We start from the raw sequence: 12,222 nt of genomic DNA on the forward strand, positions 1-12,222 counted from the left end.
TAAGTGTTCTTTATTATACATGCTTTCATGTTGTTTATTATCTATTTTATATCTTTAAATTGATAAATGGATGCACATTGATTGCAAGTTTTTAGGAATGCATAATTGTATAATATATTCAGCATATTATATTTGGTATCAAAGTGAGTAGTTTATGGAAAATACGACCCATATTGAAAACAAAAAAATCAAAGTTATAATGTGTACAAATTGAGAATTTAAGTAACATGGCTCAACATCGATATGGCTATGTTGCAATGTGATATCAAAGCGAAGGTTACAACAATTGGGTTCTATGGGTGTTTTGCAATGTGATATCAAAGCGAAGGTTACAACAATTGGGTTCTATGGGTTAGAAACAGACATGCAAAAGAATAACTTCTATGTTGCATACAAAATGTTTGGTGAATTTCCCCAAGGAAAAAAGCTTTGAAAAAAAGTATGAATTAAATAATTTTAAGGTTGCAAAATAGCCAAACAAAGCAACATTCAATGGTATAGACTTATAAAAGCATGAATGTTTAAAATTTGTAACTATATGTTTAGGGGTATCGTAGTCATCACACTTAGTATGAGTAAATCCATGTAATAAGTAGTAAATATAAATATAAGGATATGGTGTCAACACTAGTTTGGCTTCCATTAATAATTGAGCCCAAGACTATAGAAATATTAAATGATAGTTTGAACTTGCAAAAAGAATAGATGAAGAGGATTAACCTGCAAAAACAATTCAATATGTTACTTGATGATCGTTCATAATGATGTTCTCGTAATGATGCTGCTTGACTAAGGACAAACCTACAAGTGAGAAGATTTGTTGAAAATGACGCGTAGAAGAACTTGATTATTCATGGATGATTCCTTTCTGTACAAGAATCAATAAATTACGAATAAACGAGAGTTGAGATCAAGAAAATTTAAGTCATAAAATTGTTGCGGGTCTAGAAAGATGAAGAGATGATTCAATGGAGTTTATTTTTTGAAAGGTGTGTATCATATGTCAATCTCTGTGGACGTCCTATTTCTGAGGCCAATTTATCCGTCTGTGTTTTCTCCCAGATGGAGAAACCAAATGTGGCCTATAGTAATATTGGAAAGTGTGAGGTGAGAAATACCAACAATGGATCTGCTTCCACTATATTTGCATAATGAGTAACAATGCCATTATTATCATGGCCATCATTGCATAAATTTATTATTTTTGCAATTCTAGTAAATGTGCATGTAGATGAAGGTGTTAGCAAGTAAAGGTTGTGACTCTCTGGAGGATGCATTCACAATATACTCCAATATTAAGGAGAGCATTATCATCTCTCTTTTCAGAAGTTTCCCATGACTCACACTAATATGTTTCATTACTCAATCATGGTACCATCTACAATCAATTGATCTCCAATGTCACAAATTTGAATTTTATATTCAAAGACCGTGGATTGCATCATATTGATGCTCATTGACTAAGTAGCGAATTGGCCAACCAAGACATTTTTGGAGCTTTCTTGAAGATTTTCAACATATGTCAGTTGCGTAGAAACCAAGAGGTATAGTGAATTGCACATGCCCGTCATTGGAGATATTGTTTCATCATCTTACCGATTTACTTATTTATGAACAATTGTTCCACATATTCAAGTAGGGTAATTTATTTTATTTTCTTCGTCATTTTATGTTGCATGTACAAATTGAAGTGAATAGACTTATCAATTGAACGATCATTAGAAATACCTATTGAAGAATACATATTATAGGCCAAAGATGTGTACACGATAATCCCCTTCTCTCTCTCTATCTTTACTTCCATCTTTGCTTAACTTTGGTTAAAGAAACTAGTTCAAGCTACTACTACTATTAGACAATCAAAATGGCTTAAAGTAAGGTGCACAATAGAATTATGAAAATAAAATTAATATTAGTGTTTTGATTTTCTAGAACATTATGTAGCTTTCATTTTTTGTTGGTTGAAGTCTACAATGTTTATGGAGTCAATTCGACATGTGTTGGTCTATCTTCAATTTTAAATTTTCGTTCAACTTGCGAAATAAGTAGTACAATGAGTCTATACATCTACACTTGCAATACATTGATGGAGTGTTTTAAACAATAAAGACGATCCTCTATGTAGGGTACTTCACAATTTATTGTTAAATGTGAAGGGAGAAGTTTGAACTTGGAAAGGGAGTACTACGATAAGTTTTTATTCTACATTCCCAATATCCTTTATTCGTTTAACACATTTAAAATACCATCAAAGACACTAATTGGAATATATGCTTATATTAACCCAGAATATGCTGACAAATGCTTGAAGGAACCCAATCAGGCTAATTTCTGCAATGGTCAACTTGATCTACTTGTTGAAAATACAAATTCATTTGACCGGTGAACTTAATTGATCCATCGATTTAACACACTAAAAATTTTGACTTTATTGGGAAATATAACACAAACAACAAGAATAAAATTTAAGTGTTGTGCACATTCAGAGATTTCTTTATTGTTCTAGTGGAATTTTGAATAATATACAGTGTGCATTGTCATGTTGTTATGTAGAAGCACTAGTAGTTGCACTCATGCGAATGAGTGAAAATTTGAAAACTTTGATCTCCCATGGAAGTTTCGTATTATATTATATCAATCTTTTCTAGAACTTTAAGTGATGTTTTTGCTAATAAATCTTATTTGGAAGTGTATTGATTTTAACTAATTGATTGGCAAGTCGACTTTGACTTGACTTGTTCTTGGAGCAAACATCATCTTCGAATCAACTTATTCATGAAGTGAGTTTGACTTGACAACATTTCAACTTCAACTTTGACTAGAAATATTAGAGATAATGTAAAGAGTGTTGAGGAAATCCTTCTTTGGAATGAATAATGATGATTTTACATCATTAAGGAGCCTACATGGGAGCACTAGAGATAGACTCATTTTACATGGTCGCTCTCCCATTTTGGCAATGTCCATGTTAAACCTCTTTAATGCAGTTATAATTGGGCAATAAAATTTATGTCATAAAGATACCAAATGGCCATTATTCACTATTGAAATTGTTCATAATAATGTATGAGTGAAACTATAAATGGAGTCTCGAAGTAGAAGAGAAAGTTACTTGAATGATAGTTGTTTTTAGTCTATTATCAACTCAGCCTTTCAGTCACATTCTTTTATTTAAAAATTTAGGAGTGGGTGAAACATGAGAATTCTTTAAGGAAGGAGATCCTCTTCGCCTTATAATTTAAATCATTTTTCAGTTGATGGAATTGACTTATTGCCGACACTAGTAGATAATAAGTCGATAGTTCTAAAAATCACAGTTTTGGAAAAAATTAGTTGTGTCTTAGTCAAGTGAAATGTGTTCTTCATGTAATATAGACTCCATATATCTCCATAAAACAAAAACATTGAAAAAAGAAGTGATAATAGAGCACAACCATAACAAAAAATAATATACAACAATAATAGAGTAATAGAAAAATACATTGAAGTAGTACCATTGATTAAGACAAAGTTGATAAAGGATCTAAAATGAGCAATAAATTCTTTGACACACTTTGATATAAGGGATCAAAAATATGCTCAAAATTCAAACTTCTTAAATTATCCAAAAACAAGCGCCAAATTGTAGATATCATCACTATGATCCCAACCGTCCTAGCCCCAATTTACATACGTTTTCACATGACTGAGTGCCACGGTAGGAGAGGTGGGGCACATGGCCCCATCCCAGATCCATGTTATCAACATAACAACTACCGGATGAAATGGGAGGTATGGACACATGGCACCCTACTGGCGTCTATCCTACAATCTTATGAACTATGACATGACAATGAGAGGGGCTCGACGACATGTGAGCTCTGGCATGTGCCCCATGCTCACAATATTTGACATATGACTGACCAAGGGTGGAAGAATAGGGTCGCGGAGTCTGTTTAACCATCTAACAAATTGCATCAAGTTTGGCATGTTTCATTGCTAAACGCACCACTCGTTTTTGCAAAATTATTGTTGTGCAAGGCCACCAAAACCAGTTTTCATTGCCATTTTTGAGAGAGGGATGAATTTATAGAAAAATTAGCAGATAAATGATGAAGGAGGCCTAACTTGGCCATTTTTCCGCCTTTTTTAGCACAAGAAGACCCTACACGGTGCTTTTGATACAAGGGTAGTGTTATTTTTGCAATTTGAGCATTGTATAATGACGTAATTACACATTTCAGCATATAAATTAAAGGGCCAACATTGGAAGTTGGACTCAGAGACGTAGTCTAGGAGGGGTGAACTAATTCATCAAATTGTTGTTTTGTGATGGTGCATGTTGTCTATTTTTTGCTATTAAAATATGCAAAATTTAACTCAGTTTATGTGTTTTTGCAATATCGATCCATTGCCCATAAGGCATAAAGTAGATTTAAAACTTTACATGAAACATTCACTTTAAATTTCATATCAGTTTGGTATCGGAGCATGGTTGTTGTGAAGGTTTTATGTATTTCCAATTGTTTTCTTGAATGATTACAAGGTCTAAATTGAGAAGAGGAGAATGAGTGCTTGAAGCACCAAACCCTCAAATTGGTTCACAGAGGTCAAAAACTCCACAAACTATACTAGTCATTGCACATGAAGAAGGACATGAGCTGATGTCTAATGATGTGAGAGCTTTTAGAAAGGCTTTATATGATATGTCTAAGATGGTGAGAGTGTTTTACAATGAAGGGATAACATAGTTGCAAGGAGAAAGTTCTAATCAACCAAAAGGTAATGGTGGTGATTGTAGAAAGCCTCCACCTCCACCTCCTCCATCTCCATCTACACCTCCATCCTCACCTCCTTATTCACCTCCTTCATCTCATAGACCTACTCCTCCTCCATATCCAAGAGGACATTCTATGTCTCCTTTGATTAAGATTGATGTCAAGTTTCAATTGCCTATGTGCAATGGGGAAGTAAATGCTAAAAAGTTGGATAATTGGGTACTTCAAATTGAAGTCTATTGTAGGATTCAAAAGATTGATGATGATGTTACAAAGATCCAAATTGATTTTCTTCACTCAGAAAGTGCAACCCTCATCTGGTGGGAGGCCAGAACTCAAGAGCATTTGAAGAAATGTGGTAAAATTATCTCTTCTTCGAATGATTTCGGCAATGGTCAACTTGATCTACTTGCTGAAAATACAAATTCACTTGACTGGTGAACTGAATTGATCCATCGATTGAACACACTAAACATTTTAACTTTATTGGGAAATATAACACAAACAACAAGAATAACATGTAAGTGTTGTGCACATTCAGAGATTTCTTTATTGTACTAGTGTAATTTTGAAGAATATACATTGTGCGTTGTCGTGTTGTTATGTAGAAGCACTAGTAGTTGCACTCATGTGAATGAGTGAAAATTTGAAAACTTTGATCTCCCATGGCAGTTCCATATTAGATTATATCAATTGTTTCTAGAACTTTAAGTGGTGTTTTCACTATTAACTCTTATTTGGAAGCATATTTATTTTAACTAATTGATTGGTGAGTCGACTTCGACTCAACTTGTTCTTGGAGAAAACATCATCTTCGAATCGACTTATTCATGAAGTGAGTTTGACTTTTTAACATTTCAACTTCGACTTTGACTAGAAATATTGGAGATAATGTAAATAGTGTTGAGGAAAGCCTCTGGAATGAATAATGATGATTTTACATCATTAAGGAGCCTACATGGGAGTACTAGAGATAAACTCATTTTACATGGTCGCTCTCCCATTTTGGGAATGTCCATCCTAAACCTTTTTAATGTAGATGTAATTGGGAAATCAAATTTATGTCATAAAGGTACCAGATGGCCATTAGTCACTATTGAAATTGTCCATAATAATGTATCAGTGAAACTATAAATGGAGTCTCGAAGTAGAAGAGAAATTTACTTGAAGGATAGTTGTTTTTAGTCTGTTATCAACTGAGCCTTTCAGTCACATTCTTTTATTTAAAAATTGAGTGGGTGAAACCCAAGACTTCTTTAAGGAAGGAGATACTCTTCTCCTTATAATTTAAATCATTTTTCAGTTGATGAAATTAACTTCGTGTTGACACTAGTAGATAAAAAGTCGATAGTTCTAAAAATCCCTGTTTTGGAAAAAAAAAATTGTGTATTAGTCAAGTGAAATGTGTTCTTCATGTAATATATACTCCATATATCTCCATAAAACAACAACATTGAAAAAAGAAGTGATAAGAGAGCACAACCATAACAAAAAAATAATATACTACAATAATAGAGTAATAGAAAAATACACTAAAGTAGTACCACTGATTAAGACAAAGTTGATAGAGGATCTAAAATGAGCAATAAATTCTTTGACACACTTTGATTTAAGGGATCAAAACTATACTCAAAATTCAAACTTCTCAAGGTATCCCAAAACAGGCACCAAATGGTATATGTCATCATTATGATCCCAACCGTCCCAACCCTAACTTACATGTGTTGTCACATGACCAAGTGCCACAGAATGAGGGGCAGGGCATGCGACCCCAACCTAGTTCCATGTTATCAACATAACCATTGCCAGATGAAATTGGAGGGGTGGGTGAATGGCACCCTACCCGCGCCCAGTCTACAGTCTTATGAACTGTGACGTGACCATGAGCGGAGGCCAATGGACATGTGGCCTCTGGCCCATGCCCTGTGGCCACATTATTTGACCTATGACTGACCAAGGGTGGAAGAATAGGGTCACAGAGTCTATTTAACCATTTAAAAAATACACCAAGTTTGGCAGGATTCATGGCTGAACTCGCTACCTATTTTTGCGAAATTGTTGCTGTGCAAGGCCACCAAAACCAATTCTCATTGCCATTTTCAACTGAGGGACAAATTTGTAGAAAGGTTAGCAGATAAATTAAGAGGGTGGCCTAACTTGGCCATTTTTCTACCTTTTTTACCCCGAGAAGACCATACACAGGGGGTTTTGGGTGCTTTTGATATAATGACAGTGTTATTTTATGTTGTTGATGATTAAAGCTAAAGATATTGTTGAATTTGAAGCATTCATAGGTTGTGATTATAAACTAAAGCATGAATTGTTTGAAGTTGTTAACACTTATGACAAGATGTTTCAGGAGCATGAAGGGTATCCTGAAAAAAGTGGAATCCAACATGAGATTCACTTGCAGCAGGATTCACCATTTCCAAATATTGGCATGCATAAAATGTCAGTTTTAGAGAATGCAGAGATCAATAAGCAAATTCAAGAGCTACTTGAAAAAGGGGTCATTAGGCCTAGCACATCTCCTTGTGGGTCTCCTATTTTTTTGGTTTCGAAGAAAGATGGTACATGGCGAATGTAGGTGGATTTACGAGCTTTGAAAAAGATCATGGTAAAGAATCTCTATCCTCCTCCTTGCATTCATGATTTTCTAGATCAGTTAAAGGAAGTTGTTTACTTTAATAAGTTATATTTGAGAAGCAATTATCATTAGATAAGGGTTGATGAAGATGATATCTGGAAAACTACTTTCAAGACAAAACAAGTTTTGTTTGGATGGTTAGTTATGGCATTTGGGATTTGCAATGCACCTGTAATAGTCATGATAGTTATGAAAGATGTGTTGCAACCATTCCTTGATGAATTTTTCATAGTGTAATTAGATGATATCGTAATTTTCAGCAAGACTCATGAAGAGCATGTTAAGCATGTGGAAAAAAATTTATATGCCTTGAAAAAGGAAAATTTGTATTTGAAGATGTCTAAGTGTGAATTTGGGAAATCTTCTTTAGTTTATTTGGGTCATGTTGTAGGAGGGGATGAATTGAAGATTGATTCCTCCAAATTTGATGTCAATGTGAATTGGCCAAAACCCATCAATGTAATAGAAGTTAGGAACTTTTGTCGAACAACCCAATATTGTAGAAAATTTATCGTTAACTTCTCCTTCATTATATCACCATTACATGCTTTGACAAGTGTGAAACAAGTCTTTCAGTGGGGAGGCACACACCAGAAATCCTTCGACACATTGAAATAGAAAATAAATGCAACATCAGTTCTAAAACTTCTAGATCTTAAGCAACCATTTGAAATTCAAACAGATGCAAGCGAAATACTATGGAATCAGTTTTGGTGTAGCATGGTAAGCCAATATGTTATCATTATGAAACCTTTACCAATGTAGTAATTAACTATACAACTTATGATAAAGAGTTGTATGATTTGGTATAAATCTTGGAGAAATGGAAGCACTATTTTATGAGTAAAGAAATGATTATTCATACTAACCATCAACCTTTGCAATATTTACAATTGCAAACCAAGCTACAACAAGATAGACATTTCAAGTGGATTGGATTCCCACAACAATTTCATTTGGTAATCAGGTATAAGAAAGATATATATAACAATGTGGTGGAAATGTTATCAAGGCCTGTTGTTAATGCATCTATTATTCTTAAGCATAACTCAATCATGCATAAAATTTACATTGAACGGTATGCTCAAGATGAATATTTTAAAGTTGTTTATGCAACTTTGAGTCAAGGAAATCATGTTCAAGAGTTGGATTATCATGTTCATAACAAGTTGTTGTATCAGCTTGGAAAGTTATGCATTCCACAAGGTGAAAGAATCAATGACATAAGGGAAGCCCACACTTCTCTTATTGTTGGTCACTCTGGTGTAGGCAAAACAATTGTTCAAATTTAGAGGTATTGTTATTGGCCTCACATGAATGAAATTGATTCAAGATATGTAAAAGGATGTTCTGTGTGTGCTACTAGCAAGTCAAGCAACCGGAAATTTGGTTTATACAATCCATTTCCTATTCATTTTGGTCCTTGGGAAAGTATTTCCATGGATTTTGTTGGAGGACTATGATTTTCTAGGAAAGGTCATGATTATCTATATGTTGTTGCAGATCATTTCAGAAATTTGTGTGTGTTTATGCCATGTAAGAAACATGTTACATCTGAACATAATACAAATATGTTCTTCCAAAATGTATGGGTTCACTTTGGGTTACCCACTTCTATTATTTGTTATCGAGATTCTTGATTTTTTGGGAAGTTTTGTTCAAGTTTATGGGAACTCATGGACACAAAGTTGAAGAAGGGCACCACATTTCATCCACAAACTGACGACAAGACAAAAATAGTGAATAAAACAATAGTGCATCTCCTTATAGGATATTATGGTAAGAATCCTAAACTTTGGGATGAGAATTTACATTACATCTTACATGTCTATAATCATGGCAAGAATTCATCTACACAGGTATCTCCTTTTAAATCTTGTTTGGATTATTTGCCAAAGTCTCCTTTGGATTTAATATTTGGTAAATATATTGTAGTGGATGGACATAGTGATGTGAACAAAGCGAAGAATTTCATTTAACAATTTTAGCTAGTGCATCAAAGAGTACAAGACCAGTTAGAGGAAAGAAAATTAAAGTACAAAGCAAGACATGACAAGAATTAGGTTGGTCATGATTTCCAAGTGGGAGATCAAGTTCGGTTTTACATCAAGAAGGAAAGATATGGTCCTTTCAAAATCTTGGAGAATATTGGTAACAACACTTTCCGATTAGATTTCCACCTTACATGCAAATTTATTCTGTTGTGAATGTGGAAAACTTGAGATTGTATGAGCCTCCAATGATTGATGATGAAGAAGTGAATTTTCATATTCTATCTATAAAATATTTTTCTCCTGAATATTTAAATGACTTTCAGGAAGACTCAATAGTTGACAAGAGGATCAGGACTTCACAGAGGCAATGTGGAGTACCTTTGAATGGGGCTCAAAGGTACCAATCCAAGTAAAGCAAGGTTGATTGAGATCAAAAAGGTGGGGGAGTTTACCCTCACTTACTTGCTGAGTAAAAATAAACTTTTGGTGGTCCAAAAGCTTCCAGTGGAGAGGAATGATCTAAGGGATAAAAGATATGTTCAAAAATCAAAGTGTTCAAGAAAATATCAAAATTTATGCCAAATTGGATATCTCATCATTTTGATTCCAATGATGCTTGAATCACCTCAAACCGAAACCATATTAGAAAGTTATCGCATTCTGAAGTTTTTGGAAAATAATAAAAATGTCAACTTGCATGGTTGACTGGGCAGTGTATGACTGCCATGTGGAAGTTTGTATGCTGACGTGGTGTTCATGTCAATAGGGTGACTATGTAGAATGAATCCAATTAGGACTAGACACGTGGCTCAATTTTATAATGATAAGTAGCAGCTTTTTATTATTTGATAGGATTTGGATTGGAGCTATCAGAGAGTGCCACATGGCTGTTTCTGGGAAAACTAGTGTCTTTTCGAACGACTAGCCCTCTAGGTTTGGCAGCTACCCTAGAAACAATAGTTGGAGGTGGGAGGGCAAAATTTCCTATTAAGGACAGGTCTTTCAGGAGACCTAATCCAACATTTTGAAGCCATTGTGAACTTCCACGGTTCAATGGAATGCTTCCAATAGCTTGTGAACTGTTAGGAAAAAAGGCTAGTTGGTCAATGATTGTAATTCCACCTTGGAAGGGAAATGCAATCTTTCTAAAATATGTAGACACAATGGCAACCATAGCATAAATCTAGGGCCTTCCCAGTAAGATATTGTAATCAAGGTTTCCATTAATGACCTCGACTTCAATTTCTACTATCTTGCCCCGCAATTCAACTTGCAAGTTACTTAAAATCCCATATGGAGTGTATGTTCTCCCATCAAATGCTTTTAATGTCATTGATGATCGTGACAAGGGTGGTGAACCGAGAGTTTTCTAGAAACTCATTAACATAATACAGGTAGATGCCCCCTCATCAATGATGGTTCGATGAACATTTTTATTGAGGGCTTTTACCTGTGTAAGGAAAGCGAGTTGGGCCGGTAATTGAGGTGTATACCCTTTATGATTAAAGGCCACAAGATTGGAATCCGCTGGATCAATCCCACCTATTGCTGATAACAAAGCCTGCTTTTGGGAGGGACAATTTTGTAATACCTCAAGTGTCGACATAGCGGATGGTGATTGAGCCAGATCCTCCACTATATTATAATTCTGAGCAGCTCGAGCACGAGGATTAAATTTCATTTTATGTATGACTCCCTTAGGTGGCTTTATAGTTAATTCAGGAATAATGGGTGGAACAACTTCTGGCGAAGTCGTTGTCGAACCACTAGGTTGATCTGTAGCCTAGTTGTTTGACGATGATGGATTCCCATAATATTTATTCCTTGTCGATATCAAAGCATCATTTTTCTTTTTTGAGATGGATGGCATAAGCACTTGGGATGTGGAAGCATAATCGATAGTAACCAGATTAGTTTCTGGGTTCAGAAACGGATTAGTCAACACTGCTGAGGTACTTGAAGCCTTTAGAAATTTTGCAACCTTAGCTCGATGTGGACAATCCCTCATATGGTGCTCCTCGTTACATATGTAACATGGAAAACGAGGAGGTTTCTTTGGCCCAGTAGGGTTCTCAGAATATTTTTCAGGAGTTGAATTCTCCTGTTTCTTCTTATTATTTTTCCCTCTCTTCTTGCCCCCTGGTTGCTTTGGATTCTTGCCCTTGTTAGATGACATGGCATTAATCTTCGAGGTAGGAGTTTTGTCATTTGCATTCTAACTAGAAACAACAAGAGCTTTACCAAATGGAGCCTTTGAGGTTTGCGTGCTTGAGGCATCGAACACGCCGTCACCGGCATGAGAGTCCCTACTCAATTTAGGAGGAGGGGGAATGGAAAATTCTAGTCTAGGAGCGTCAAGAATTTTGTCGTAGAGTGTGCCAGACTGAGTATAGATCAAGTCTAAATATTGGGCATGAGCAATGACTTGCTCTTCAGTTACAACTCCTCCTTTCGCCACGTCCTTAGTGATAGATGGAAATAGGGAATTAATAAACCACTCAGCTAACCAGATAAATAGATAACCAGAGATCCAAGAAATCCCCAGCGGAGTCGCCAATTTGTTTCTGGTAAAATTAGTGTCTTTTCAAATGACTAGCCCTCTATGTTTGGCAGCTACCCTAGAAACAACAGTTTAAAGCAATTCACATTTTCTTCTATGTATAACAGATAAGAGAAAGACAATGGGACCAACCTAGAACTTCCAATTAATCCCTTGCTTGATCTCTCTCCCCCTTGACAGAGCTTGCAAATCCTCCCCGTACTTATCTAGCTTGGAGAGTACCTATAGAAACACAGTAACAAAGAACCATCAAAGCATCTTGAT

The sequence above is a fragment of the Pinus tabuliformis genome, chromosome 1_2 (genome assembly GCF_031772625.1).
Source record: "Pinus tabuliformis cultivar Carrire ecotype Pingquan chromosome 1_2, CPIR1, whole genome shotgun sequence".
NCBI classification, from domain to species: domain Eukaryota; kingdom Viridiplantae; phylum Streptophyta; class Pinopsida; order Pinales; family Pinaceae; genus Pinus; species Pinus tabuliformis.